We start from the raw sequence: 6,000 nt of genomic DNA, 5'->3' as shown, positions 1-6,000 counted from the left end.
CTTAATATATTTTTGATGAAATCTGAGAGCTGGATCACTCCTCCATAGGCTTCTTCAGGGATTGAACTTGCAGGCCCCGAAACGTTATTAAAGACATCGTTAAAATAGTCCAAGTGACTACAGTGGCTCAATCTTAAGTTTATCAAATGACGAGAATACTTTTTGTGTGCAAAAAAAATTTAAATAACGACTTTATTTCAACTATTCATTTCCTTCTCTGTGGGCCTTGAGTCAGTTCACTAGTGTAAAAGCGTAAGTTTCTATTGTTGTACGTCACACGCATCACACACATGACCAACATCGACCAATAGTGAGCCTACGTGTGACGTAGCTCTACGCTATTACACTAAGTTAATTGACTAGAGGCCCAAAGAGAAGGAAATAAATAGTTGAAATAAAGTCGTTATTTTTTTTGTTTTTGCGCACAAAAAGTATTCTCGTCGCTTGATAAACTTAAGATTGAGCCACTGTAGTCACTTGGACTATTTTAACGGTGTCTTTAATAACTTTTCGGGGCTGGCAAGTTCAATCCCTGAAGAAGCCTATGGACTAGTATGGAGGAGTGATCCAGCTTTCAGATTTCATCAAAAATATCTTAATTCGTGTTCCGAAGATGAACGAAGGTTTTACGGGGTTGGAACAACACGAGGGTTTTGGGTGAACTGTCCCTTTAATGAATGAAATGTTGACCCAGGACGAGCTATAGGACTCTGCAACCTTATGGGGTGTTGGACTTCGTCTACTCCATCTATGTTTTGATTATCATTCTCAATCTGATCCAGATGTAGTATTTGATACTGAAACACGATTTTCTCAGCTTTTTGTGTAAAATGTTGCTTTTTTAATGAAACTTACCCATATTCAAGTGTTGACAAAAAGATTCTGCATGGAGCTAGAATAAAACTGTTTTTTTTTTTAAAGCAGAGGGTCTGTTCTTTCTTGTGATATATTGCAAGTTCATATATTGAACAAAATATTCTGGGGGCCATGACATTTTTGTGAAAATGATCAAAAACGGTGACGTGGAACAGCCAACTTTAAAAAAGTTTCCGCTGGTTGGGAAAGAGTTTAGCACTTTTGCCTCCTTGGATATTTCGAAAATAAACTCTATTATAATACATTAAGTTTATTTAATTAGTCTAATAATGTTATCACTAGATTATTTTGTCATTTGTAATTTTTCTGAATCAACAAATGTAATTTCTGTGATGTCTTAAAGCGGCTATATGTAAGAATTTTCATGTATTAATCGTTTTTTTTTGTTTTGTTTTTGTGAACAGCTTGTAATGAAAACAAGACTTTCCCCTGACTTCCTAGGCTGTCTTTGGAAGCCTGTAGAATGATTTTATAGGGTAGTACACCATTGTTTTTTAATATTTTCATTGCTAAAGTAAGCGGGTTAAACTTTCTTCTCCTGCATCCTAATCTTCTTCAAAACAGAATGTCAGAACCGCTGAAAGTTTTTTTTTTTTTATCTTTTTTTTTTATCATCCTTTGAAAGGAGGCAAGGAGCGCGAACACAGTCAATACGTTGCTGGCTGCAGTTCATTTGACAGCCACCGGTGTCGCTAATAACAAGGGTTTCTGAATACTACATATAGCCTCTTCAAGTGAATTGTATTATGAGATGGAAATTACATCTGAAACATTTTTGGAATAAAATGGCTGACTTTTAAGGCTAATTTTATGGTTAGAATTTTATGTACCATTTTCATAATTTTTGCATACTTTTCTGGAATTGCAGCTTAATTGGAAATGATGCACCATACAAATTCTGGTATTCTGGTTGCAAGTGATATTTACGTTTTTTTTATGTTTTCTTTTCCCGTGTCCATCGTAAACTAGTACATTAACTTTTGAGTGGAAAAAAAAGAAACATTATTAGGGGGAAATTTTTTGTGATGGAAATTATAACACAACTTTAGTAATTTGTGTAAAATATTTCTTAAAAATCTGAATTATTATGTTTAAAAGTATGAAAATGTAAGCAAAGTGTGCTTCAATTTTTTTAATATTTAGTGTGTAAAAGAAATTTAAAATAATTAAAATAATTGTAAAGAATTTTTAAAAAAAGTAGATGTTGAAATTGTTTTTTGTTCACATTTGCACATTTGAAACTGATACTTTTATGATGGATTTTCATATTCTAATATTGCTGGGACATGGTAAAAAATGTAATCTATAGACCTTTGAAAAGTAGCAAAAGTAAATGATCCCATGACTGTTTTGATTTGATCTTCATATAACAAAACGTTAAAAAAATCTGTTTAAAAAAAATCTATTTGTGAGAGATAAAAGAGCAGTGGATTGCAATATTACTGAAAAAGAGAGCTGAAAATAAAGCGAGACCGTGTGATGCTTTATTTTATGACCTTTCCCCATCTTGCCTGTGACTGGCATGACCCTGTCATAAGCTTCATAATGCTTGCGATTCTATACATAGGAACGCCATAACATTACCATGGCCACTTTGCTTTCGCGTTAATACGGCACATGGCCGTTTTTCTTGGTTTCGCTACCGGGCGCTCACAGTAATCAAAATGATTCAACAAATAAATTTGCCAATCAAACCAGACGGGCAGAGAAGCACTCTGCCTTATTTCAATGCATATCAATTTGATGGCTAGGAATAGTCACTGCATATAGCAGCGAGAATGGAGATGTTTATGCCGAATCTGCTATTTTCATCTGTGTGATTTTGTCCTTGTGGTGCCAGTAATGGTTTGTGTGTGTGTGTGTGTGTGTGTGTGTGTGTGTGTGTGTGTGTGTGTGTGTTTGTATGTGTGTGTGTGCGCGCTCCCACAGGGGTACATTCTGCTGTCGACCCTTCGCACTGAATCACACCTACATCTGAGAATTAAACGCGCTCAAAACTCGACTTTTCACCGTTCTGCCAATGCCGACTCCAGCTTTGGCCCATTTGCGGTATGATTTGCAGAGTTAATTTCATTCTTCTTTTAAGATATAACATATAAACTACATGAAAAATATCCAGACATCACATATGAAAGCAGCTGGGAAAGCAAAGCATCTCGGTATTTTGGTTAATATCCTCAGGAGATTGTTGAGATATTCCCCGATAAGGCAAATAACCGTGGATCAACTTTTGCCTGCCTGGCACAGTTTTTAAACGTAGCGTGCTGCATAAATATTTTACTGATTTGTTTATTTATTTACTCGAGACATTTTATTAGAAGGAATTTTTCTTGGAAATGCCACAGCTAATTTCCTGGCGTGGGGCGCGAGATCGAGAGGCCCAGGCAGAGTTATGGCGTACACAGTGCATTTGTGTGATGTGAGCCAACGCATTAAACTCACAGGAGAAAACGGGCTCAGACAGAGGAGAGAGAGAGAGAGAGAGAGAGAGAGAGAGAGAGAGAGAGAGAGAGCTACAGTAGCTGTGTATATCTGCAGAGGAAATACCTTTTTTCCTCTTTCATTTGCCTTGCTCGCCTGCAGCTGTTTTAAGCATGACACAGGCAGTGTATCTAAGGAAGAGATATGCGGCGCATTAAACATACAAATCAGCAGCAGACTCCGTAGCCTGAACCCGCCATCGCCTGGATATCTGATGCAAAATTAAAGCAGATATTTTTACTGAAACCAACATTACAGCATTAGTTGTCACTATTTTCCCTGAGCCCTTCTCTCTCTGTGTGTGTGTGTATGTTGAATAGATATTCATTTCCCTTTTCTTATGTCAAGAAAAACACCTTCAGCGATGTCAAAAACACAGTGATCACAGGCTTTCCATTTTGTTTTCTTTTCATTCTTTTTTCTTCTCCCATGAAAAGATCCTTCACATTTTTTCAGCAAATGTAATGTCATCTTTCTACAAAACACAGCACGCCCGTTTTTGAATCTGTCATATATCTTAAAAGTGCGCTCGTATTTTACGACTTGCTCGCTTTTGTTTTTTAAAACAGAAGTCAATAGATAACGTTCGAGGGGGAGCGTGTTTGTCAATTTGCCGTCATTCTTATTATTTGGTTTTGTGTTTGATCTCGAAATAGATGTGTCTTCACGAATTTGCCTGCAGTTCCTTACAGTGCAGCAAAGCATTGTCTCACCAAAACACTGAAATGAAAGGTGCAAACTAAGCTTATGTAATTCATTCCTTCTCTTTTTCTTTCCAAATACAAAAGAATGATTGGTAATGATGCTGCTAGCTGGTGTGAGGTGGAAAATTGTTTGGGAGAAACTAACTAAAAGTAGCAACATAACCAACTTTTCCAATAGCGTGACAAATATTTTAAAATATTTTTCCTTATGGAACACTGTGTTGTTTTTATATCACATTATATCATATAGGGTTAGGGGCTAACAAACTGAGGTGTTAATCACAATTTCTAATTCAGTTCGGACAGTTTAAAAGAATCTGTTAAAAAAAATTCAGTCATGATCAATGATCAGTCCTTGCATAGTTGTGCTTTTAACTCCATCCATCCATCCATCCAATTTATTTATGAATGAAATAGAACGATTGCTTGAGGTTTGAAAAAGTTCTGGAAATGTTAGTTTATGGTTTAAAAAATTGAACCCTAAAGAAAGAAATTGTTTCTTGTACATTAGGAATTAGTTCTTTAAAAATAACCAAATATAAACTTTGTACTAACATTAGGGGAACATTCTTTGTTTACTGAGCAGATGCATAAATTCATGTTTTTGTTTATTGTTTTGTGCAATTCTGATAGTTATTAATATATTTGAATACATATCACCATCTTAAATAGCTTAAATGTAATTAGATATTTTTGTAGAAAGCTTATATTAAACCTAACTTTACATAGGTGTAGCTTGACAGTAATTTAACTACACTGTATATATATATATATATTAATATAAACTCACCTAAAGGATTATTAGGAACACCATACTAATACTGTGTTTGACCCCCTTTCGCTTTCAGAACTGCCTTAATTCTACGTGGCATTGATTCAACAAGGTTCTGAAAGCATTCTTTAGAAATGTTGGCCCATATTGATAGGATAGCATCTTGCAGTTGATGGAGATTTGTGGGATGCACATCCAGGGCACGAAGCTCCCGTTCCACCAAATCCCAAAGATGCTCTATTGGGTTGAGATCTGGTGACTGTGGGGGCCATTTTAGTACAGTGAACTCATTGTCATGTTCAAGAAACGAATTTGAAATGATTCGTGCTTTGTGACATGGTGCATTATGCGTATATACGTATATATATGAACGTATATATCATTACGTTCCTGTGTATATTGCGTGAATGACGGGTGGTTGGGCAGATATTGTGTTTTGTGGTAGGTGGTATGCCATACGGAACCGTTGCCACTGAAACTGCATATTAACGCACCAGTGGGGCTCGACAGCCTTAGTCAAACGGGTTGGCGCGTATGGTTGGGTTGCGGAGAGATTGTGAGATTGTGGTTAGGTCTCAGCAGCAAGAGGGAAGTAGAGGTCAGTAAGCTGGGCTGAGTTGAGTGGGGGACGTAGGGGGGTGACTCTGGGACGCCAGAGTCACTGTCGAGCCCTCTTGAGGTGTCGTGGGCTAGTCGACGAAACACTGAGGACGGAAGGTGCCCACTTGAAGACCCTAGAGATGTTCCCTACTCCGCTCAATCCAGAGGGTTGTTATTGGGGGACCGCACTGTGGTTGCAGCCGTTGTGTGTGCTGACGCGCAATACACTGTATTAACACCAGACAGAAGATTCACGTCACCAGATGGAAAGAAGCGTAAATGGATGGAGAAGCATAGGTTACTGTAAAGCTACGTCTTAGTTGGTGATTATCTTGGCGAAAGCCGAGTACAAATCAGCATGAAGTTTTAACATCTACTCTCGTGTAATGGAAATCCTGCTGGAAGTAGCCATCAATGAATGGGTACATGGTGCCCATAAAGGGATGGACATGGTCAGAAACAATGCTCAGGTAGGCCGTGTCATTTAAACCAATCAAACGGCCAAGAAAACATCCCCCACACCATTACACCACCACCACCAGCCTGCACAGTGGTAACAAGTCATGA

This window comes from Siphateles boraxobius, unplaced genomic scaffold, assembly GCF_051911475.1.
Source record: "Siphateles boraxobius isolate OS27281-9 unplaced genomic scaffold, OSU_SipBor_1 26, whole genome shotgun sequence".
Classification (NCBI taxonomy): domain Eukaryota; kingdom Metazoa; phylum Chordata; class Actinopteri; order Cypriniformes; family Leuciscidae; genus Siphateles; species Siphateles boraxobius.
This window is presented reverse-complemented; position numbering follows the sequence as displayed.